Below are 24,787 nucleotides of genomic sequence, written 5' to 3' on the forward strand. Positions count from 1 at the left end.
TAGGAGCCGCCCACCCCGTGGGAGCCACCCACCCCGTGGGAGCTGCCCACCAGAAGTGTGTACATGGTTAGACTCTGTCAGAGCCAGCCGTGGGAAGCCGCCCGTGCACTGAGGCGGGGACATGTCCTGTGCCAAGCCCTGGTCCCTCGCCCTCAGGTCACACGCAGCGTGTTGACTCAGCCATGCCGGGAGGGCGCCTTGGAAGTGTTGTCCGGCTTTCACTAAATGACGCTGCATGACGATGTTAATTTCTGGTGTGAATCTCAAGTCCACTTTCCGGGAGCAGGAGCTAAGTCCCCATCAATAAGAAGCAGTTTTCCTTTTTCTTTTTGGCTTTTCTCTCTGGCATAGTTGATATTTCATTTATTCTTTAACACCTAAAACAACTTTTTGTTTTGTTTCTTCTTAGGCAAGACTCACAGGTTTAACAGACTAGACAGGGATAATAATAGCTCTTCGCTCACCCACTGTGTCCTGCCCCACCGTCCCCTCCCGGGGTGAGAACGTTGATCTGGTATTACGCGATGCTTTCCGAGTGGGAGTGAACTGGACCGCGCAGAGAGTAAGACAAAAGAGAGGCCGTGCGTCCTTCAAACGCCTTGCTTTCTCCGTGCGGCAGCTCCGGTATTACGCGATGCTTTCCGAGTGGGAGTGAATTGGACCGCGCAGAGAATAAGACAAAAGAGAGGCAGTACGTCCTTCAAACGCCTTGTTTTTTCCGTGCGGCAGCTCCATGTTTGTGAGCAGTTACGGGAGCCCCTCGAGACCCTGGCGACACCTAAGGGATGCATTTTAGGTGTGCTCGGAGTCGTTCAGATGGGGGGACCGGAGGAGGCTGAGGGTTTCTGTCAGAGAAGCTGTCTTATCTCCTTCCACGGTTGTTCACTGGCCACCTCTAAGAGTTGTGTTCTCTGCTAGAATCAGGCAGTGAAGGGTTGACCTCTGAGCTGGGCGCCGTGGCGCTGGGGGGACAGTGCGACAGCTGTGGGAGGGGCGTGCACACACGGCCGTGGGGAATGCTCGGCCTGCCCTGTGTGGCAGAGCGGGTGTCCATGTGACCCGAGATGCCCACCGTGTGCTGGGGCACAGGGCCTGGCAGCTGACCCGAGAGACCAGGTGGGGTGACGCCTGCCTTTCACATCGGGGACAGCTCCAGGGGGTTGGTGGCATGGAAGCTGTTGATCTCCTGCTCAGCCCAGAGGGCGGAGGGAGGGCGGGACAGTGGAGCGAGCAGGTTTGCTGCCTTCCCGCCATCCCTACCCCTCCTTGGCTGCCACCCCCATTTTATCGCTGAGGATAGATTTGGAGGTGGGGGGCCCTTAGCACTCCACAGCCCTGGAGCCCGTCCCTCCTGTGGGGTGTGCCGACCTCTGGGGCCTCCAGCTGCTGCCACTCCACGCTGCAGGATGTCATGTGGCCACATCTCAGTGTCTCACAGGCCGTAGGTGGCCCATTGCCAGGAGTCTGTGCACTCCAGGCAGGACACCCAGGTCCTTCCCGCTCTGCCCTCCTGGCCCTGCTGTGGCCCTGGTATGGTCTGTTTGTGGCAAACTCCATTTTGTTTTCTTTCTGTCCCGAATGTTCCACTAACCCTCTCCCACGAAGCTACTGGCTCTTCCCCCTTGGACACTCAGTGCAGTCCCCCGTCCTGTGCAGTGAGGTGCTGTCCCACCCCGTGCCAACGACGCCTGGCTGGACCGAGGCAGGCTCTTCCCTGGCCTTTCCCCATTGCTGTCCTTGTCCTTCAGTGACATTCCTGCATCCTTCATGGCCCTGCTTTTGTGGGTGGCAGTATTTACCAAATCAGATTTATGACATGTAGCCCAGTGGGACTTCCTGTGTTTTGTAACCTTGTACGCAGGAAAAGTCATGCGAACGGTACACAGGCGTCACCTTTCGTTGGAGATTTGGCGAAATGCACTTATTGGAAAGACAATAGGGCTGACAGGACGTGCAGAGTTGCTGGTGGCGTGTTCTTCGTCTGAGTGGTCACCTGTCAGCCGTGCAGACAGCGGGTTCCGAGCTGAGGTCTCCAGGTGCAGGGAGCGCGATCTCCCTGCCCCGTGCTGTCCGCGTACAGCAATTTGGTGAATCTGTGTACCTTTCTGGTCGCCTTTTGGAAGTCTGGGTAATTTTAATATACACACGCTCTTTATACGTCTTTGAATCTAAGTGAATTGTAAGATGGTTTTGAGAGTAAGAATTCATTGTGTACGCAAGGCCATGGGCGAGTTGACGTGACCAGAGTCATCGGAAGCCTGCGGTGATGGGAACTGTCGGACTAGAACACGTGGGCTCGGGTCTGGGCCTGCACGCTGCGTTTTGTCCTCACGGTGCAGAACTCGGAGGCTTCCCGTCTGAGTTGGTGTCCCTCGTACAGCAAAGCGCACAGAGCACGGTGTGGCCTCCTGCCGGAAGTGAAGACGACGACATTCGTATCGCCGAGGAGAATCCGTACCCGCAGCTGTGTCCGTCGCACATACACAGAGATGTTTGCTCCTGTTTTCCCTTCTGGGTGGGGCTGTCCCTCGCACTTCCCCACATGTGGTGTAGGTGGTTTCTTGGGGAGTGTTGGTTTGATCTGTTTCATTTCCCACCTGGGTTGGGGAGGAGGGAGATGTGCTGTGAATTCGTATGTTTTTGTAAAGAATCCTGATCCTGGTGGGAGTTCTGGAATAAAGGGGTATAATTTGTTTCCATCGAAATTTATACAATCCCTTTTATTTGTTCAGAAATAGGCAGAAGGGATTGGACAAAACCCCAGCAGAAATGAAGGGAAGCTTTTGACTTCCTGTTAGTTCTGGGTTGAAGAGATAAGTACCATCTAGCACAACGTAATAAGTACCTGCTAATAAAATGCGGTCTTCGTAGAGAAACCACACATGTACAAAACGAGGTGGAGAAAAACTACCAGCGTGTCGACATCCCAAACATAGTGGATTTACTAGCTGGGGGGAAATCCTAGTTTGCCACGTTTTAGGTGACCCAAAACAGAACCTCCAGGGATGGTATCCAGGGGGCCCCTGGGTCGCGGGAAGTTGATCCCTGGGGACAGTGTGGCTCTGGATGGCGTGCTGTTGAGCAGTGGGTATGACCCCGCGTTTTTGTCTCGTCCATCTGTTGTACAAAGTGCAAAGATTCCATGACCCAGGCTAGACTCTGCCAATTTCTAGCTTGGAATCTGGCACGATGCCCCAAGGGCTCTCTCTCCCAGTCCCCAGAGTCTCCTCCCCTACCTTGTCCTCTCTCTTTCTCTCTATTCTTTTCTACAGTTGTTTATTTCTTTCTTCATGAGCAAGAGGAGGGAACCCCCAACAGGGTCTTCATGCCATGATCCAGCCCCTGCTTCATCCAGCCCTGGCCACAGGGTGTGCACCTGGCATTTTCAGGGTGGCCTTTGGATGTGAACCCAGAGCCTTCTCATTGTCAGCCTCAGAGCACTGCCTTACTGCTGTGCAGGCTCTCCCCTTCCTGACTGCCCTCCGTCCTCCACCCAGATGATGACATGGTCTTTCTATGGATTTTTTTAAAGTATTAATTTAATTTTTAAATTTATCATTATTAGTTTTTAATTTGCTACAGGGTACATGTGGTCACCATACACACACACACACACACACACACACACACACACACACACACAGTGAGAAAACAAGCCGCTAGTTCTAGGACTTGAGCCGTGGTGGGCCATGCGGGAGTGCCTAGCCTTAACCACCACCCACCTGCTGGCCCCTAAAGCAGGTGTTTTAGTATTCTGCTCAGGCAGTGCCAGGGGCTGGCCATTGCCTGGAGAAGTGAAGCTCCGATGCCGTGGTGTGCAGGGCCGTGTTCCTTCCAGCCCAGCCCTGGCCGTCTCTTTAGCTTAGACGGTCTTAGCTGCTGTTCTCAGAGCATACCCTGTGTTTTCCGCACGCTTCCTGCTACACAGAACGAGACACTGAGCCCACTCTCTGTCCTCGATACCTCAGGAAAGACATCTTTTTTGCCCATCCAGCTTTTACCCTGACACGTGCATGACTGCACTTGTCATGTTACATGTTAACTATTCATGTTCATGTTTGTGTACTGTGTGTGGGAAGGCGGGACTGCTGGAACTTAGTGTTTCTCTTTTATTTCTTTTTTAAAATCCTGGGCCAGCACGAAGTCCAGCTCATAACAACTCAGTCAATGGCAGGCTAGCAGGTGGCGTGGTAGACAGTACATAAAGAACCCGGAAAAGAACGTGTGCTTAATACATAGTAACCGCTGATGTTTACATTGATTTGTTTCTGACTTACAGAAGGACATTTCATCATCCTTTTAAAAAAGAATTATTTATTGAATTTTATTATCATTATCATTATTTTTCATTTGCTACAGGGCACGTGTGCTTACCAGAGAGACTGACAGAGAGGGAACGCGAGAGAACAAGCCGCAAAGTGCAAGACTCAGCCACGGTTGGCCATGTGGGAGGCCGGGGCCTGAACCACCATGCCACCTGCGGGCTCCATTCACATTCTTAAACTGAAGCATCACGCAGTTTTCTGCTGTGATGGTACGTGCATATCCTTGTGGGGTGGCTGGCTGACCTCGGTGAGGTGCCGCTGTCCCTGGGCTGGACTGTTCCATGTGTTCATTTGGGCAGAGGATGCACGGGCTGAGACTCGTGGACTCAGCCGGCTTTGCCTCCTGGCACTTCCTGCTTACTAACCGCGACCTTTGACAACTGACTGTTTTCAACGGTAAATAAGAAGGTGGCGTCTGGCATCCACTGTTGGCCTCGGGCCTGCATCAGGAGGTGCCTGGGAGAAGGAGCGTGTTCCCTGCCTGAGACCTACACAGCTTCCAGCTTTTAGTGGGTATTATCAGAAATGTTAGCAGCAGAGTACCAAGTGAAGGTTAGAGACAGTTTCTCAGCAGGGTTTTCACAGGTGAGAGCAGACGAGGGGACCTTTGTTTGCGGCTGTGTCTGACTAATCTTGAACTGACCAAACTTCCTTAGAAAGTGTTATCTCAGTGGTGGCCCAGCTGTGGTCGGGCACGTGGAGGGTCCTTGTGCTGTGGCGGTGAGCGAGGCCAGGGTTTAGTCCTCGGCCCGCTCACAGGCTGAGAGCGGGGGCCCGTGCCCACGGCCCTGCCAGCTGGGAGGCTGGAACAGGGCTGCGGTGTGGCTAGACCCTGTCAGAAATACCTGTCTCCCTCTCCCCAACTTGCTCTTTTTTCTCATGAAGAATGTTTTTCCGAGTGGTATGTTGTAGGCACTTAACAGTTGTTGCGAGTGCTTTAATGGTCAAAATGTAGGCATTCCCATCTCTGGAATATGTCAGAGTAAGGCGAGCGTGAATTCTGATGGTTAGATTTGAGCCAGTGTGAAAGGGGGGGTTTCTACACAGAGTGTCAGAACTGAAAGTTGGGGGCAGCTGGGAAGGCCACGTGGGCCGGGACCGTGGGGCGGCTCAGGGTCGGGCTGTTTTCTGCACAGAGAGTAGGACGAGGCGTTGGGGGCTGGCTTTTGTCCTATCAGCCTCTCCATGAGTGACTTCTCTCCCCTCTGGCGTCAGTGTCTTCCTCGATAATAAATGTAGGAATTTGACTAACTGATCACTCGAGTGTTCATTAATTTATCGGGTGGCTCTGTATTAGATACCGAGTCTCAGGTTCACGTCCTAATTTCAACTCTGTTCCTGTCTCTGTCCCTTCAATGTGCGGAATTCAGGATGTACTGTGAAACTCGTGCCCCAGTGAAGACGCCGACCAGGGCCATCGCGACGGTGGCTTTCAGGCGTCTTGATCGTGAACCTCCATGGCAGATACGTTGTAGTGAAAGTCCGGACATTGCCCGCCCGACCCCTGTCCTCACTGTGTTAGTCTGCTCGGGCTGTTGTAACGAGGTGCCACCCCTGGTGGCTTCTGCAGCAGACAGTAGCTCCTCGCAGTTGCAGGGGCCAGAGGTTTGAGGCTGAGGTGCTATGATGCGGATTTCCCCTGAAGTTGTCCGTCTTGGTTGGCACACGGCCCTCTTGACACGTCTGCGTGTCCACACACCCTTCTGTGTGTTGGCATCCAACCACTCTTCCTGTGAGAACACCAGTTGTCAGATTAGGCTCACCCTAGTGACCTCATTTATTCTAATTAAGTTTTTTTTTTTTTTCTTTTTAAAATTTAGAGAGATTTTTGCTCTAGGATGTGTGTGCTTGCTGGAGAGACAGAGACAGAGACAGATAGAAAATGAGCAATCACCCCCTGGAGGGATGGCCATACCATAATCTCTTCTCCTCTAGTCTCCTCTTGGGATTTCGGGCATGAACGCACATGTGCTTGGCATGAGTTTCAAGTTGCAGGGCCCAGGACTCCAACTGCGGTCTACTACGTGAAAGTCCAGCGACAACCAGTATACCATCTGCTGGTTCAATTTCTTTTTTTTTTCTTTACCTGATGGTGCAGGAGCTTGCAGGAGAAAGACACCGGATTGGGGAAAGTGAGACAGCACCCCCACCCCCACGGGGCATGATCATGCCGCAATCCCTTCTCTTCCATTTCTCCCTTCTTCTGGGACTTTGGGCACACATGCACACATGCCTAGCACATTTTTCAAACCACTGGTCTGGGAGTCAAACTGCACAGTCAGCCATGTGGGATCCAGTCGCCTTATCACTGCATCACTGACTGACCCTGTCATTACCCCCTTAAAGGCTCTACCTTCAAGTTTGATGATAATCCGACATACTGTGGACTGGGTTAGGATTTCTACAGACGATTTTAGGGGGAACACAGTTTCACCCAGAGCATTTATCATGACCTGTCCAGGCCTGTCCCATCCTATCTGCCCTGTCCCAGGCCCTCCTATCCTGTCACTGCCCATCTGGGGGTCTCAGGGGTTCCCAGTGTGCCACACATGTGTGTCACTCCTTCAGCAGGGGTAATGGAATTGAAATGGAATCAACACACTTGAAATGAGTCTTTAGCCTGCTTCGTGGGGCCCCTTGTGACCAGGGGTCTACACCTGGTCACTTTGCTTACACGTCTGGCATGTGGACAATGGCTGTTGGTTGGCCCACGCAGTGGTCGAACTTGTGGTGTTTCGCTTTAGCGATCAGGACAGAAAAAGGCATCGGTTTGGGCTTTTCTGAACGTCGTTTTGAAGAAGAGATTGAGTTTAATTCAAATGGGTATTTATTAAATAGGCTGTAAGTGGCAGGGGTTTATTTAAGGGGAAGAGATGGCATATCTCTTAGGAAGAGTAAAACATGGAGACCGTCTAGGAGGCTGGTGGGGCCGCGGGTGGTGGTTGTGCTTAGGTGCTGGATTCCAGCGTGGCTCCACTGCAGTCTGAGTCCCGGGCTTTCTGGCTTGAGAAGCACACTGGGTATATGTGCGTGCGTGCCCAAAATCCTGGGAGGAGAAGCACACTGGGTATATGTACGTGTGTGCCCAAAATCCTGGGAGGAGGATGAGAGGGACTGCTGTGTGGCCACCCCTGTGTGCCCAAAATCCTGGGAGGAGGATGGAGAGGGACTGCTGTGTGGCCACCCCCTGGGGGTGATTTCTCACATCCCCTCTCTGTCTCTCTCTGGCGAGTGCACGTGCCCTATGGCAAATACCTAACACAAAAATGAAAGCAAAAAATAATAAAAAAGAGGAAGCTTTGGGGTTACCTCCTCCCTGTGCACAGATCCCTGCCTTTCCAAGGAGAGAAGGCCGTGCTCAGTCTGGAGGGGTGCAGGACGCCCACGCCAGCCCAGGAAGGCGAGCCTCAGGCGTGTTGGCCTCCGCTGCCGTGGAAAGCCGCTGGGGTCCGTGTTCTGTAGGAAACCGCCGACTCCGCAGAGGCCGGGCTCGGACTGTGCCTGCGTGAGGCTGCCGGGCACGGAGAGAGCGGCGCGGGCAGTGGCCTCCTGCCCTCGCAGAGGCCGCCGCTGCTTGGCTCTGCCACGCTCCGGGAGCTCAGCTCCTATAAACCGCCGTCTGTATTTCTCGTCTCTCGCTCGGTTCTGATTTCCCGGATCTTGGTAAGAAAAGCCAGCAGCAGCTCTGGCGGCACCACGGCGTGTGGAATGCTCGCCACGGGTGGACGCAAGCAGCTGACCCGCGCCTGCTGGGAGGCCCTTCTTCTGGGTGCGTCCATGGCCTGGCCTGCTCTCCCCTCCCACATTCTCAGGCCGAGCGCCCCGCCTCGCTTTCCAGCTTGTCCGCCCGATCTCCTTGCCTTTGCCTGTATATCCCAGTCCTGGCATGTCCGAGCTATTTCCGTTTTCTCACTTGCTCAGCCGGTGTTTACCTGTTTTTTTGATTGTTTGTTTGTTTGCAGTTTTTTTTCCCTTGGAGCACTTGTGCCCTGCTCACTGGAGAGGGACTGGCACAGGGCAGAGGGGTGGGGAGAGCGCACCCTGCAGCAGGGTGGCCATGCCGCAGTCCCTTCTCCTTGCTCCTCTCAGGACTCTGGGTACGCACAGGCACCTGGTGCGATTTTCACGTCACCGGGTCTGAGACTTGAACTGCGCCGTCAGCCGTGTGGAATCCAGTGCCTTAGCCTCCACGCCGTCTGCTGGCCCAGTGTTAATCTTTTTGAAATGTTCTTGCTGTGATGTGTCTGCTCAAATGCAACATCTTCAGCACTAGAGAAGAAGTGACCTGCCTTGTCTTGAGAGCGGTCCTGGGTCCCCAGGGCGTACGTGGCAGTAGCCGTCGAGGCCCTCCTGTCGCAGGCCCTGGCGCGTGTCCCTTTGTCTGTGTGAACCACTTCACCCTCACGCGGCCAGTCGATGGTGGCTACCATTACCAGGCTAATTGCAGGGAGGAAACGGAGGCACGAAGACAAGCTGCACCCAGGCCTCCGAGGTGGCGCGTGCGGGCCTGGGGTGCAGCCCTCGCCGTCTGGCTCAGGGCGCAGCTTGGCCACTGTCCTCAGTTACCTTCAGCAGGCAAAGGGGCACTCAGCGCATTTGGGTCTCGCTGGCTGACTCCGACAAGGAGCTGACCCACCCAGGCTGTGCCAGCCAGCATCAGACGCCGCACCTCCCCGTACAAGGAGGTTATCGCTCAACTTAAATGCGGTTGTCATTGTTTGAAAGGCGGGGAGTGCGGGAGGTCGGGATGCCAGGTTTAATGTATTCAGCTGCTCTTCCGCCTGTCGCCAGCTCATTACTTTGCCACTCAGTCCTGAGAAAGTGCATTACAGGTTCGCCATTTGTCAGTGTCAGAGTCGCGAGGCCTCGGCCGGGGAGGTGGGCCCTTGGTTCGCATGTGGCAGTGTTTCTTGGGGCTGGGAAAGGGCAGGACATGGAGGGAGCAGTGCACTTCCAGTGCTGCCGTCCTCCGTTTGACCCTCCCTTGCCGTTCACCCAGTTCCATCAACACTCTTGCCACAAAGCAGAGCGATTAGGCAGAGGTAGTGCAGGGGGGGTCCTGGGCTGGGCTGCTGGGCCGCAGCTGCAGCGGGAGACAGGGAAGTGTCTGCTGAACGAAACGCCGTCGTCTTGTAACCTGTGATCATATGGCACTCCGTCAACGCTCAGTACTGCACCTCCGACGTAACGGCAGTGTGCGTACTTCACCCACACGCTTCACCCGGGGAAGAAACTGAGCAGCTGTACAAGAAATTTTGGTTTTGAAAAATTCTGAAATTGGTTATACATCAATAATAGTGATTTTTGAGGGACTAGCAGTTAGTGGGATGGCTATGTCGCTGGAGTCGCATGTGGTCGACCGTGGTTCGAGTCCCAGACCCTGTGGCTTAAACTCACACTGGGCGCGTGTGCGTGCGTGCCCAAGATCCCTAGAGGAGAATGGAGGAGAAGGGATTGTGGCATGGCCATCCTCCCTGGGGGTGATTTTTCGCTTTCTGTTTCTCTGTCTTTCTGGTGAGCGCATGCGCCCTATAGGAAAAACCTCTCCAAAAAAAAAATAGTGGTTTGAGTTATGAAAAAAGGTTATTAAAACCCAGAAATTATGAAGTAGGTCAATGGCATAAATTAAGAAAAACGTTCTCTGACAATGTATGGTGGGAATTAAAGAGGGAAACCCTTGATATGTTCAAAATATATCATCTTAAAGTTTGTTTACTTAATGAGAGAGAGGGCAAGAGAGACATAAGTATTCTCAACTAGGTCCCGGACCATGGTGCCCCTGCCCTTCCTGGCGAGCCAGGATCACAGGCGTAGGTGTGCAGGCGCCCGCTCTCTCCCCAAGCCACCGCCGGCTCCGACGTTCAGTCCTTACTGCTTGGATTAGTGTGGTAGACTCTCTCTCTTTTCTTTCTTTTTTGTGGCCAGAGGGCAATGTGTGATCAAGAGACAGAGAGTGAGGGAGAGAGAGAGACAGACTTCCTGAACAGGTCTCATGCCACAGTTGTCCCCCAAAGCCCTCAGCCAGTCAGGAGCTTGGGCGCATGAGTGTACAGGGCGATCCAGAAACCGAAGCCCGAGCTGTGGCTTTGTCCTCGTGGCAGGGGTGTGCTGCCCCTGAGCCCTGTGCCCCTGCAGCTGGCCCCGTGCAGTAGACTCTTTGTTAAGCTTCCTTTTTGGTATAAGGCCTGTGCACTCACCAGAGAGAGACAGAGAGAGAGAGACAGAGAGAGAGAAAGAGAGGGAGGGAAGGAAAGTGAGAAATCGCCTCCCAGGGAAGACAGCCATGTCACAGTTCCTCCCCTCCTCCCTCCTCTCAGGATTTTGGCCACACACCTGTGGTCAGGGTGATTCTCAGCTGCCGGGGCTCGGACTCAAACCGGAAAGCTGGAGATGTGGGACCCGGCGCCTTAACTTCCATGCCACCCGCTGGCCTGCGCAGGGGGTTGTGAATCCGCGTCCTGCATCCTGGCTTTGCTCGTCCCAGTCCGCTGTTCGTATGGAAGCTGGAGCATCTCCTCGGTACGCAGACGGAGTCCATTCTGGTCCCCGGAACCTGCAGTCTCACCCCGCGTCCGCCTGACGCGGGCCTCCGTCTCAGCCATTCTCGAGCCTGCTTTCGTGCGTTTTCCCTTTACAGACGGCAGTTACTGTATGCTGGGCGTTCCTGGCTCTGTAAGCACATCATGTGTTTTCCTGCTGTTCTGAGCACGTCTTCTGTCCTAGTGCTTTTCCTGTTTCCCCATTAGTAAGAAGTTAGCCATTTCTTCCACTTCTCCTTATCATCTTGCTTAGTTTGTTTTTTTTAGAGTTCTTTGCTATGGGCACATGTGCTCACCGGACAGAGAGAAAGTGAGAAATCACCCCCTAGGGAAGATGGCCACACCACAATCCCTTCTCCTTCACTCTCCTCTAGGGATCTTGGGCACGCGTGCACACCTGCTGTGACTTTCAGGTCGCAGGGTCTAGGACTTAAACTGCAGTCCACTCGGTGGGAGTCCAGTGATATACCTGTTACGCCATTTGTTGGGCCCCGTCTTGCTTCGTTCTGAGAGTAACTTCCTGTCTGGTTCCTTTAGTATGCTCTGGGCTCCTCGGGGACAGGGACCATGTCTTAGTCTCCTCTTATTTTCATAATTTGTTGCAGTGCTTTTGTAACCATGAGCAGTCAGTATATGTGGAACTGCATTAATTTCACATTGCTTTTCTCAAATGATATTTTTTTTTGGAGAGGTTTTTGCTATAGGGCGCATACGCTCGCCAGAAAGACAGAGAGACAGAAAGTGAGAAATCACCCCCCAGGGGGGATGGCCACGCGTCAGTCCCTTCTCCTCCATTCTCCTCTCAGGATCTTGGGCACGCACGCACACATGCCTGGAGTTAGTTCAAGCCGCTGGGTCCGGGACTCGAACTGTGGTTGACTACATGGGAGTCCAGCAACATAGCCAGTAAGCTAATTACTGGTCCCTCAAATGATCTCTTAAAAGGGATTAACTGAGACCTCACCACGTACAGAACTGTAGTCAATGATTTTATGTGTGACATTAAAAATGATTCTGTTCTGGGCCGGCAAGTGTCATGGTGGTTAGAGGCGCTGGATTCCCACATGGCCGACTATGGTTCCAGTCCTGGACCTGGCGGCTTGCTTTCTCACTTTCTCTTTCTCTCTCACTCTGTCCCTCTCTGGTCAAATCAAAATGAATAAATAAAATCTTATTAAAAAATTATTCTGTTGTTGAAGAGATGGCTATTCAGTTCATGATTTCAGGTAGGGATCTTCCTTATACGGGGTAGATGGTATTTGTTGTTGCTGTTGTCTAGTGAATGTTGAGTGAAATATGAAATAGTTTAGCAGAAAGTGAGCTTATTCCAGACGAGAGACAGATGGAGTGGAAGGCACACTGAGCTGGGGGAAGAGCTTTCCAAACTTGGACGTTCTCATCTGGAAGACAGAACGGCTTTGAGGATGATTCCGTGAAGTGACGGACGTGAAGCGCTCGGCCCAGTAGCGGCTCTATGGTAGGTCCTCGTTAAACATGCGTCACAGATACAGCTGCTGCTCAGCACTGACGCGGGCCTCTGTGCTAAGCAAGAGAGGCTGTAAGTCTCCGTATGTTAAATTTCCACCCCTGTGAAAACGAGGGAACCCCAAAGCTTCCTGATTCCACCGATGCCTTGTGATACTGAGTTCTTCACACATATGGAGCGTTTACAGATCTTCTCTTTATAAACTTGCTTTGGAAAATCCAATTTTAAGAATTTAAAAAGTAATTTTTATTATGCAAATAATATATGTTCCCTTTAGAAATCTTGGAAAACATAAACATAATCTTGGAAAAAATTATGCAGCATCCTACAGAGGGAAGCATTATTATCATTTTCATGTATTTCTTTAATATTGTTTTCTTTGTTTCCTTTATTACTTGCCAGAGGGTGTGTGAACTCCACAGAGACAGAAAGAGTGAGTGAGAATGAGAGAGGGGAAAGCACCCTGTGGGGTAGTCACAGGGTGACAAAGCCACAACCCTTTGTCCTCCATTTCTCCATCCCATGGGGATATAGAACACGTGTGTGTTTCTCGAGCTGCCGGGGCCAGGACTTGAACTGCATTCAGCCTGGTGGGATCCAGCTCCCTTAACCAGTGGGCTATGGGGCCAGTCCTCTCTTGACTGTTTTCTATTCCTGCAGGTTTCATTAGGCGCAGGAGAGGGGACCCTGGCGGCTGTTTTCTGCGTGGAGGCTAGGACATTGCTCAGCCCCTCTCGCTTCCTCTTGGCATGGTTGTGTGTCCCCACCCATTTCTTGATGGACTTGAGGGTTTGCTTGTCCTTGGAGACCTGGAGCAGCTCCATGGCACAGCGCTTGTAGGGCCCCAAGCCACACCCTTCTGGGATCGTGTCCTGCACACTTGGAGTGCCTGGTGAGGCACCTAGTGCTTCTGTTCTCTGTCACCTTGTACCCTTGTCGAGGCCCATGGCTGGTGGGTAGTGCATAGCCATGGCTGCTGTCCCATTTTTAAAAAACAGTGTTTTGGGGACCAGACGATGGTGTAATGGTTATGTTGCTGGACTCCCACATAGTCGACCGTGGTTCAAGTCTGGAACCCGGTGGCTTAAAACTCATGCTGTGTGCATGTGCATGTGTGTTCAAAATCCCGAGAGGAGAATGGAGGAGAAGGGATTGTGGCGTGGCCATCCCCGCTGGGGGGTGATTTCTCACTTTCGGTCTCTCTTTCTCTCCTTGGCTTTCTGGCAGCAGGGGAGCCTATAGCAAAACTGTCTCTTATAAAAAGTGTTTTTTATGCCAGGGCATTTGTGCTTGTGGGGATGGGTAGAGAGAATGGGGTGTAGTCTTGCTGAAATCCTTTTTCTTTAATTTTTGTATCCTATCAGAGGTTTTGGCGTGCACAAACATGTACCTGTTGTGTTTTTCAAGTCACTGGGTCCAGGACCTAAGTCATGGCTGGCTGGCGGCAGCCCTAGTGCACAACATGTAACCACTGCACTGGGGAGCCAGCCCCCTTTTAAAAATTGGATATGGTTTTAAAATTGAATTTATTTTCTAAATATAATTCTGTACCTGATTTTTCATGGTACATAACATTTTCCATATTATTGTAGACTCTCTGTCATTTTAAAGATTGCATAAATTTGCATTATGTTACTGTATCATACTTAACTGAACCATTACTCCATAGTTGCAGATTCTAATTATTTACGAAGTCTTTATTGTTCAGGTAATTTCTCCTTCTGGGTTTACATTAAGATCTCTAGAGATATCAAAGAATTTTCTAGGTAGTGCTTAAAATGGATGATTATATAATAAGCTAATGGCTCAACACAATTGTCTTTCATTTTGATGGAACGTGTTTATAGTCTTGAAAGGAACAGGAGAAATATTTAATCTCTTGGTATACTTGAGTGATTTCTTATCAGGCACTCCAACCTGTCACTATGTAAATTAAGTGGAGAACAAATATGAAGAACTGTTGATGGGAGGCAGTTGTGCGGCTCACTGCAAATTGATCTAAGTCAGTCGGCATTCTGGTAAGGAAGGACTTGTCTTCTCACTCCATGGCAGGTCCACTTTGGGATCGCCCGGTGTGCGCTCTCATTCATCTTTCTAGTGGTGTCCCCACAGTCCTCACGTGACTGTCCCCCACCTGAGACAGACCGCTGTGCTGCTGGGGTGTCTGTGCAGAATGAAGAGCAGCTCAGTTGATCTTTCTTGCTCTGTGAGGTGCTTCACTTGCAGGACACGCTGGGTTGACTGTTCCAAGGACATCTATGTTTTCTTCTGTATCTTTACAGACTGGGGTAACCTGAGGGACAGTGCAATGAAATGAAAAAAGCAGAAAGTTCGAACTCATGGCCCTGAATTTGACTGTAATCTAGTCATTTATTGCCTAAAAAGTCATGTGACCTTTCTGGGCCTCCAATTCCCCCATCTGTGAAAGGGGCACATAAAAATCCCAGCAGGTCGTTCGATAGTAGAAAGAAGATTTCTGCTGGATTTGAGAGTCCTGGGATTAAAATCAGCCTTACAATGTGGCCTTAGAAAAGATCTCAGCTTTCTCATCCCTACAGCGGGGCCAATGACACTGTTTACTCAGTGGGTAAATATCGAGTAGGCCAGCCCAGGCCAGCCCCTCACAGAGCGCCCGCCTGCAGGCAGGAATCGGTGTGCGCTTCAAACATCACTGTCGCGGAGACCACTGCGTCTTTCCCAGTCCCTGTTCAGTCCTTCGTTTGCTGCTGTCGGGGTCTCGCAGGTACTGAAGTTTCATTCGAAGATCACGAATACCCACTTACCTCCCAAGGGTGGTTGTCCCTACTGATCTTGTATTGCACATGCCCCCATCCTCTTCTTTCTAGAAAAATACATCCTTTGACTTCTTGTGTTTTATCCCAAACTTTTAGAACTCTCTCTCTCTCTTTTTTTTCTTTTTTTTTTTTTTTTAAAGATTTTTGCCATAGGGCTCATGTGCTTGCTGGAGACAGAGAGAGAGAGACAGACAGAGAGAAAGTGAGAAATCACTCCCGGGCAGGGGGGATGGCGATGCCACAGTCCCTTCTCCTCCATCCTCCTCCTGGCATTTTGGGTATGTATTCACACATGCCTCTTGTGATTTTCAAGCTTCCAGATCTGGGACTCAGACCACATTTGGCCATGTGAGAGTCCAGTGCCTTAATCACCATGCCAGCTGCTCGTCCCCTCAGGGCTCTATTTTAAAATTTTTGTTTATTTGTATTTGCCAGAGAAAGACCGAGAGACAGAGAGGGAAAAGGGGAGGCAGAAAGTACCCCCCTAAGAGGTGTGATCATGCTGCCATGCCTCCTCTGAGTTCCTCCATCCCGCTGGGATTTGGGGCATGCATGCACATGTGCCCGGCGTGTTTTTAAGCCACTGGGACTGGGATTTCAACTGTGGCTGGCTGTGTGGGATCCAGCTCCCTTAACCACGAGGCCATGGGTGGCCCTAGGATCCTCTCGGCGCTCATATACTGTTAGGTGGTCAGGAAAGCCGTGCGTTTTTCTGTTATTTTATGCAACAATGCGTCATGGCTCTCCTGATGACCCAATAGATTTCTCTTTTCTCACTGCTCTTCTCTGGGTTTCCCAGAACATCGTCCTGGGGCCTTTTGTTTTTGTCAGTCACCTTTAACCTTACCTGGAAAAGGCAGTCTGCTGATTTTCGGGGTTTGGAGTCGACCTATGGTCCAGCGTACTTTCTAATCTCCACTCAACAGTGTTTCGTTTTTTCTTCCTCTTGGTGGCCCTGCACGCTCCAAGCACAGCATATCTGCACTCGTGTTCTCAGGCCTTCGCCTCCGCCTCTTCCTACCCGCTTCTCCCTTGGTCAGTGACTGCCCCCACCTCGTCTCCAGACCTGTTCTTGGTGTCAGTCTTGTCTTCACCTGCTTCAGCTCCGGTGGCCACGTGAACATCAAGTTCTTTTTACTGTAACTCAGAACTAATAAGTCAATTGTTAGATTGTTGCGACTTTGGTCAGATCGTGTCTAAACTCTTCTGGATTTCCAGGGTCTTAAACAATACCATGGCACATGCCATGTCTCAGCATTCGATGGCGAACCTATTTTGTCAAGAGTCATATCTATGTAGGTTTCTTTCTTTCTTTTCTTTTTTTGAGATTGTAAATGGTGTTATTTTATTATTCTCTTTTTTCCCCTTTTTTCTTTTTCTTCTTCTTCTTTTATTTACTTATTTATTTTTACTGTGGGAAGATATACCTGACGTAGAATTTACATTTACACTTTAGGGCTAGAGTTCCGTGGTCCTGAGTATTTTTCAGTGCCCATTTCCACAGCTCTTTCATCGTCTCTAACTGAAGCGCTGCACCCATAGACAGTGACCCCGGGCTCCTTCCCCAGGCCCTGGCCGCCGCCGTCCTCCTCTGTCTCTCCCAGCTTGCCTATTTCAGGTACTCGTAAGGAGCAGCCTACACTACGTGTTCTTCTCTGTCTGGCTTATTTCACTTAACATAATGTTTTCAGTTTCCTCCGTATTGTATCATTGATCAAATGTCGTTCCTTTTAGACTGAAGAATACTCTGCTTGGGACCAGCAGTTAGCGTAATGGCTATGTTGCTGGACTCCCACGTAGTCAACCGCAGTTCCAGTCCCGGACCCAGTGGCTTAAACTCACGCCCGGCACGTGTATGCCCAAGATCCTGAGGGAAGAATGGAGGAGAAGGGATTGTGGCATGGCCATCCGGCGGGCGGGGCGGGGGGGTGAGTGATTTCTCGCTCTCTGTCTCTCTCTCTCTGTCTGGCGAGCTCACGCGCCCTATAGTGAAAAAAACTCTCCAAAAAAAAAGAAGAAAAAAAGAATACTCTGCTGTGTGGACTGACCAAATGTGTCTGCTCAGCGTGGGTGGACGTTTGGGTTCTTGTCCCTTTTTGGTTCTAATGAATGACGCTGCGGTGCACGTTGGTGTTCAAGGACCTGTGTGTATAGACCCAGGGGTGGGATCTCTGGGTCATGTGGTAACCCTGGGCTGGACTTCATGAGGACCCACCAGAGTGTTTTGCACAGCAGAGACCCTCTTTTATCTTATGTCCAGCACATGGTGGGCAGATGGCTTCCCCCTGTATTCCTGATAGGGCACGTGCATGCACCCCACACTGAGGGGTAAGGAGAGAGAAAGCCGGAGAGGACAGAGGAAACCCTCCACAGGGGCTGGTCGCACTGCAGTCCCCGGCTGCCAGCTCGTCCAATCCTGGGCACTCATGCATGTGCCTGGCATGTTTCAGGGTGAACGGGCTGTGGACTCGGGCCGTGGTTGCCAGGTGGGAGCGTGCTTTGGTGGGCAGCATGTTACCACTGTGCCAGGAAGCCAGGGCCTGGGGAAGGAGCCCTGGGGGTTACGGTCTATGGGTGCTTCTTTTTTTAGGGCCCAAAGTGAAGTAAGTAGTGCCATTTTCAAGTCATCATTGCTGATGTTGGTCTGACTGAATGTAGAGAAAAAGTTGGGGCATTAGCAGGTTGGGAATCGTTGGCCCCAGCTGTGAGAGCATTGGGCCTTGGGGTAAGAAAGTGGGTCTCCTGATTATGGGGGTGCCAAGCACTTCTTGACCATCACTGCTCACAGACAGGCCACCTGTACGTTTTATGGCCTGCCCCGAGTCACCAGATTCAGGTAGGTCAGCACTGGGCGTGAAGTGGAGTCACTGGCCAAGGCTTCCCAGAGGCAGTGACCATGGTGGTCTCTAGGCACCTTCCTGCCTTAATTCCCCCGTCTCAGGAGTGACCCTGTTTTACCTTTGTGCATCAGTGTGCTGCAGTTCTATGAGGCCTGTGTTTGTTGTTGCATCGTGCTATGGTGGTGGCAGCTGAGGACTTGGAGTGTGTCCTTGCTCCTCATTGGTGGGTCCCAAATCCTGAAGTTTGTTCTTAAATTTGGTGAGGCTGCTGAAAATTCATGCTGGGTTTAGAGTGTAATTTTCTTTTCATTATTTGTTAGGGTTTGGTATCAGGGTTATGCTGGCTTCATAATACCAGTTGAGAGTATCCTGTCCTTGCTTTCTGAAAGAGTTTGCGTAACATGCATATTATTTCCTTCATTAAATCTTTGCTAGAATTTACTAGTGAAATCATTTGGGATAGACTTTTTTTTTTTTTTTTTTCTGTGATAGTTTTGATTAGATTCAATTTCTTTAATAAATCTAAGGCTATTAAGATGATCAGATTTGGGGCCAGCAGAAGGTATAATGGTTACCTCACTGGACTCCCACACGGCCAACCCTGGTTTGAGTCCTGGACCTGGCAGTTTAAAACTCATGGAGGGGGAACCAGCAGTTAGCGTAATGGCTATGTCGCTGGACTCCCACGTAGTCGACTGCGGTTCGTGTCCCGGACCCGGTGGCTTAAAACTCACGCCGGGCGCGTGTACGTGCGTGCCCAAGATCCCGAGAGGAGAATGGAGGAGAAGGGATTGCAGCGTGACCATCCCCCCTGGGGGGTGATTTCTCACTTTCTGTCTCTATGTCTCTCTCTGTCTGTCTGGCGAGCGCACGCGCCCTACAGTGAAAAATCTCTCCAAAAAAAAAGAAAAACAAACAAAAACAAAACAAACAAACAAACAAAACTCATGGAGGGAGGCCGGCAGGTAGTGTGGTGGTTAAGGGCACTGGACTCCCACACGGTCGACTGCAGTTTGTTCCCCAGACCTGGCAGCTTGCTTTTTCACTTTCCCTCTCTCTCTTACTCTGTCTCTCTGTTCAAATTAAAATAAATAAATGAATAAGTAAAGATAAATAAAATAATTCTTTTTAAGAAAATCATCACACGGGGTGTGTGTGTGTCTGTGTGCCCAAGATCCTGAGAGGAGAATGGAGGAGAAGGGATTGTGGTGTAGCCATCCCCCTGGGGGATGATTTCTCACTTTCTGTCTCTATGTCTCTCTCTGTCTGGAGAGCGCACGCGCCCTATAGCAAAAAAAAAAAAAAAAAGATGATCAATTTTTTACTTGTGTCATTTTGCCCCCAAGGAATTGATCTACTTTAAAATAGTCAAATTTTTGACATATGGTTGTTTATAACATCTCTTCAGTCCCTTCAGTGCGTGAAGGCTCTGTCTTCTTTTCATTCCTGGTGCAGGTGTTTCATGTTTTTCTCCTGGGGATTTATCATGTCCATTCATTTTTTGAGAACTGACTTTTGATGTTGATTTTTTTATTTTCTTCTTATCCTATGGTGCAATATGGTGTTTTTAGATGGAATCTCATTAAGGCACAGTCATCCTTCCTCAGTGTCCTGGGTAACCGGGACCCCAGAAGTGTGCTGCCATGCCTGTCTTTTTTCGAGTGGGCCAGGAGTTGAACCTAGGCCTCTCACGTGGTTTCAGCTTGCCAACCAGTGATGCCCAGTGTGTGCTACCATGTCTGGGCCTGTTGTTTTCTGTTTCCTATTTTATCGGTTGTTTCCATAGTTTCCCTTCACATATTATTGTACTAATTTCACTTTGTGGATTTTTATATAAAGTAACAGTAGAGGGGCCAGCAGGTGGCATGCCATGGTGGTTAAGGTGCTGGATCCCATGTGGCTAATGGTGCGGTTTGGGTCCTGGATCTTATAGCTTGAGAAACATGTCAGGTACATGTGTGTGCTGGCCCAAAATCCCAAGAGGAGAATAGAAGGGAAAGGATTGTGGTGTGGCCTTCTCTGGGGGTGCTTTCTCACTTTTCCTTTCTCTGTTTCTCTCCAGCAAGTGCAAGTGCCCTATAGGAAACAAACAAAAAACATGGAATCAACCAAGAGTAGAGTATGAAATGAATACTATTTACCCTCAGTCAAAGGCTTGCCACTGCAGCCCTGGGGTTTTCTGCATCTCATCTGTGGTTTAGCTTGGTGTGACCTTTGTTGCAGCTCTCCTCAGAGGCGTTTCCCCCTTAGTGTCGTGTGTGGAAAGTGTAGTCAGGGTTTGACCTGCTACATAGCTTGAGGCCTGAGCACAGAAAAGATACAGGAGTTTAGGTTATGGCCACCACCAGCTTTTCTACCACGGGCCATTTCTTTCTACTTTAAGCCTGGACACTGGGTTTGTAGGTTTGGGGTAATTCTCTTTGGTTTCCAGCCCCACTTCTGACCTTCTGCATTTTGGAGAGATTTTTCTTGGTTCTTCCAAAAGATTTGGAAAATTAGCACTCTGATTGTGTAACCAGTGAAAAGGCATGTTTGGGAGAGATGCTGAGAGTCTGGCCAAGTGACGGCTTTCTACAGAGATTAGCATGGATAAAAGGGAGTCAGGTGCTGATGTTCAGTACAGTGGGGAAAGGCCTTGAAGGCATTTCAGAGATCTTCATGGCTGCCCCTCCATTACAGGCCTAGGAGAGTAGAAAGCCAGGGGATGGGCCTGAGGTGGGTTTATTGCCCTGTGCCGTTTTGAGACTGCTCCATGCATCTTGGTGCTGTTCTCTTCAGCCCTTACTGGTTCAGGACAACTCAACCCACTATTATGTCCACTGCCCTGCCTGCGTCATCAGAACATGCAAGCAGCAGACCTTGTTATGAATGTAGTGGTGATTCTGCAGGTGCGTGGGATGTAAAAACTGTGGAAACATGGAAGTCTCAACTTAGATTTCAAAGAATGCCTTCAACAGCCTGGAGGCCTGTGCAGAGATTTTTCAAAGGAGTGGAGCCATTGTAGAGAGTTCCTAGAAGGTTGCTGTCTAGTGGAGCCACAGAAGCAGGGCGACCCACAAAAGTCTAGAACAACAGAGCTACTGTGAAAAGCACAGCCGGGAGAACGGAAGCAGGAGACTCGAAACTGAGAGCTGAAGCATGGACTAAGCCCAGCAAAGCTATGAGGGCAAGGCTCCCTGACACTTCGGCCCCAGCCTCCAGGAGAACGGAAGCAGGAGACTCGAAACTGAGAGAGCTGAAGCATGGACTAAGCCCAGCAAAGCTATGAGGGCAAGGCTCCCTGACACTTCGGCCCCAGCCTCCACACCACTGTGTCTAGCGTGTAGCACGCAGAATGGAAAGTTACTCTTGATCTTAAGATTTAGTGTTGTCCCTGATCAAGTTCAGATGAGGTGACTGTAAAGTGGGACTAGGACTTTGTTCTATTCTGTGTCTCATCATTATATTTGGAAGCATGTAATTTGTTTTGATTTCTTAGGCTCACAGCTGAACTTTAAACTTTTTAGTTGGTGTTGGAATGAGTTAAGACTTGAGGCCACAGGGATAAAGTGAACGTATTTTGTCTGTGACGGGATGTGAACTGAGGGGGAAGCAGGGGTGGAATTCCATGGTTTGATTGTGTCCCCTACAAATTCATGTGTTGAAACTTCGTTTGTTATTATAATCATATTAAGAGGCTAGAACTTAATCTACCTATGGTTTTAAGAGGTGGGATTAATTAGGATTAGATAAGATTATCAGGGTGGGGCCTTATGATTGAATCCTGGTGGCTTCATAAGAAGAGGGAAGAGAAACCAGCACTGATACCCACTCTCACCATGTGCTCCCCCTTGCTACCTGGGGTCTCTGCGGAGTCCCCGTTAGCCAGATGGTCCTCACAAGATGTGGCCTCTCCACCCAGGGCCTCCAGAGTCATGAACTGAATAGACCTTATTCTTCGCCAGTTACCCAGTCTGTGGTAGTCATCTCTGCAATAGAAAAAGGAACTGTCAAGGGCATTAGATGCTTTGATTGGACAACCTAATATACTTAAAAACAATGCTAATATACTTAAAAACAAATCATTACTTTTTGTTAGCATTTAATATCAGACCCTATCAAATTTTTCATTTTGAGTTAATTATTATCACTTCTAAAAGAAGGATACTAATGCCTTCTCCCACTCCCCTTTCTTAAAGATAAGAGTTTTTCAGAGGAGTATTACATACCTATTTTGGATAAAATTTTATTTTGAAATCTATCATATGCCTTAAAAAGTTTGTAGTGTGAAGAATATGGTACAGTGTCTGGCATACAGTAAATGCTCAGTAAATGTCATTGCAGCTAAAGATCGGACTTTCTTCTCTTTAAGGAACTCACAGCCCCAATTTTTTTTGAATTATTTCTTTAAGTTGTCAAACAATTTTAAAGTAAAAGTCACTTATAATATCACCACTTTGAAAAATGTGTTGATTGGCTTGTCCTTTGTAAAGGTCCAACGAGACAATGAGAATCTAGTAGCAATGAGCTCCCTAGCCTTCAGATTTCGGTCTCTGAACACTCCTTCCCACTAAAAGGAAGCAGAGCTCTTGGAGAAGTGGCTTGATTCTATTAACGGGTCTGGGGGAAATGAGATAGAAAGGAAGGAAACCATCAAAGGATAATGGGGCCTTACCCAAAGAACAGGTGAGCCAGCCCGAAGGGACCTCCTGCTGGCCTAAGGTAGAACAGCCTGAGCATCATGAAGACTGGAACATCAGCCAGCCGGAACAGCTGTATGGAAGCCTGTCAGCCCGTGACGCCAGGTAACGCCCAGCGCCCGGTCCCCGCTGGAAGTGGACAGGCGCTAGTTCTCAGCCGACAAAGGGGATGGCCGGCCTTGTACGAATCCTTTCTTCTGGACCCTTTGTGTACCAGGATAACCAAGTGGTAGGGGAGGGAAAACCCTTTCTTATCAGAGACAAATTCTAGGTTTTAATGTAGAGAAATAGAAAATCACCATTTTTGACTCCTCGTGAAATGATGAGCTGAGCAAGAATGAGAACAGATGCTCACGTCCATCAGGAGGAAGGCCTATGGGATGGGTCGCGACCGGCTGGGCGGGTCGTGCTGAAAATCGAACATGGACAGGTAGCCCTGGAGACCCACTAGAGCGACAGTGAGGCTGGAAGGCCCTCGTGCCAAGCAGAAGCTCTGAAATACTCTTGCAGGTGTGAGCGTGATGACGGCGACAGTCAGGCACTTTGGGACGAGCCTCGTGCGATCCGTCAGTCATATCCACAGATCTCTGCGTGCCGTGCAAGTGACCTTCCCTTTCCACCTCAGTGGAGTTAGCATTTAACTCGATGTCTGGCTGGGAGTCGCCAGGCACAGCTGGAGAGGTGTGCCCGCTGCCGTCAAGGGGACTCTAACCATTGAGGCATCCGGTCACCTGGTTGTGCACAGGGCTCCGAGAGTGCTCACAGCCAGCTGTCCCCACTGGAGGTTCCTCCACGGGGAAGTGACAGACCAGGCGTGGGCGTGGTTCCCAGTGGAGAGGTGCAGGGAGGCCCGCGGGGCTCCCTGGGCGGCTGTGGTGACATCTCCTTCCTGAGAGCTCCTCGGTGGCCCAGGAGATGCGTTTCCTGCTTCACTGTCACAGGTTTTCCGAGCGCACAGGCTGGTGTGATCGGCTCAGTGAGATGTAAGCTGGAAACGCTCGCACTCCCGGGAGGCGCAGTGAGCTGGTGATGTGACGCCCACGAGCTGAGGGTGATTTGATGACGTGAAGACTCCCTGCACGTTCCAGGTTAACACCGCGGTGCGGTGTTCAGAAGGGACTGCCTACTTCCTGCCTTCCTGCTTTCTGAAGACCCGCGCTTGGACGCAAAGTCCCTATGGCCGCAGTCCTCCCGCCCATGTAGTGCCAGAGACCTAAGTCCTTGACCTGGTATTGTCATTGATGTCCACTAGCCTCAGCTGGGCTTCAGCTCCCAGCTGTTCAACTCATCCCTGTGCACAGTCCCAGAACCCTTCGGTGCCACCGTGTGTGTGTGTGTGTGTGTGTGTGTGTGTGTGTTCATGGCCACTGCAGTTCCAGTGTGCTCAGTACTCACTGCCAGTCACTGGTTTTTATCACGCAGTACCTCGTTTTGTCCTTAGTCCTTAGACATGGCTCAGCATGGGAGCAGAAGGCTCAGAGAAGCTCAACCATGTCCCCTATGGGGGCGGCAGGACAATAGGGACAGGCCAAGCCCTTGGTTCCCACCTGGTCTGACCTGCTGTGGGTCTCACCTCCTTGACTGCATGCTCTGCTCCTGCTCTCTGCAAGCCCTCTGTCTGCCCCTCCGGCATGGAGAAGAGAGCTGCCAGAAGGAGCGAACTCACCCTTCTCCATCCTGAATCTCTTTCTTTTTTTTTGGAGAGGTTTTTGCTATAGGGCACATGCACTCACCAGACAGACAGAGAGAGACAGAGAGACAGAAAGAGAGAAATCACCCCCCAGGGGGGATGGCCATACCGCAATCCCTTCTCCTCCATTCTCCTCTTGGGATCTTGGGCATGCACGCACACGTGCCTGGCGTGAATTTTAAGCCACCGGGTCCGGGTTGCAAACTGTGGTTGACTACATGGGACTCCAGCAACATAGCCATTATGCTAACTGCTGGTCTCTCTTTCTTTGTTTCTTGTGGTGGGTAGGTTTGTCATAGGGCGCATATGCTTGCCAAAGAGACAATGAGAAGGAAACAAACTTCTCAGGGGGGATGACCACACTGCCATCCCTTCTCCAGTCTCCTCCTGGAAGTTTGGACACACATGCACATGTGCCTGGGGCGATCTTCAA

General features: G+C 50.5%; 1 protein-coding gene across 5 annotated transcripts in view; it reads left to right on the forward strand.

Annotated features, from left to right (window-relative positions):
* TRAPPC9 (trafficking protein particle complex subunit 9) overlaps nt 1–24,787 on the forward strand; it is a 635,544-nt gene that overhangs the window by 138,542 nt on the left and 472,215 nt on the right. The window lies entirely within an intron of this gene.

This window comes from Tupaia chinensis, unplaced genomic scaffold (assembly GCF_000334495.1).
Source record: "Tupaia chinensis unplaced genomic scaffold, TupChi_1.0 Scaffold000335_1, whole genome shotgun sequence".
Taxonomy (NCBI): domain Eukaryota; kingdom Metazoa; phylum Chordata; class Mammalia; order Scandentia; family Tupaiidae; genus Tupaia; species Tupaia belangeri.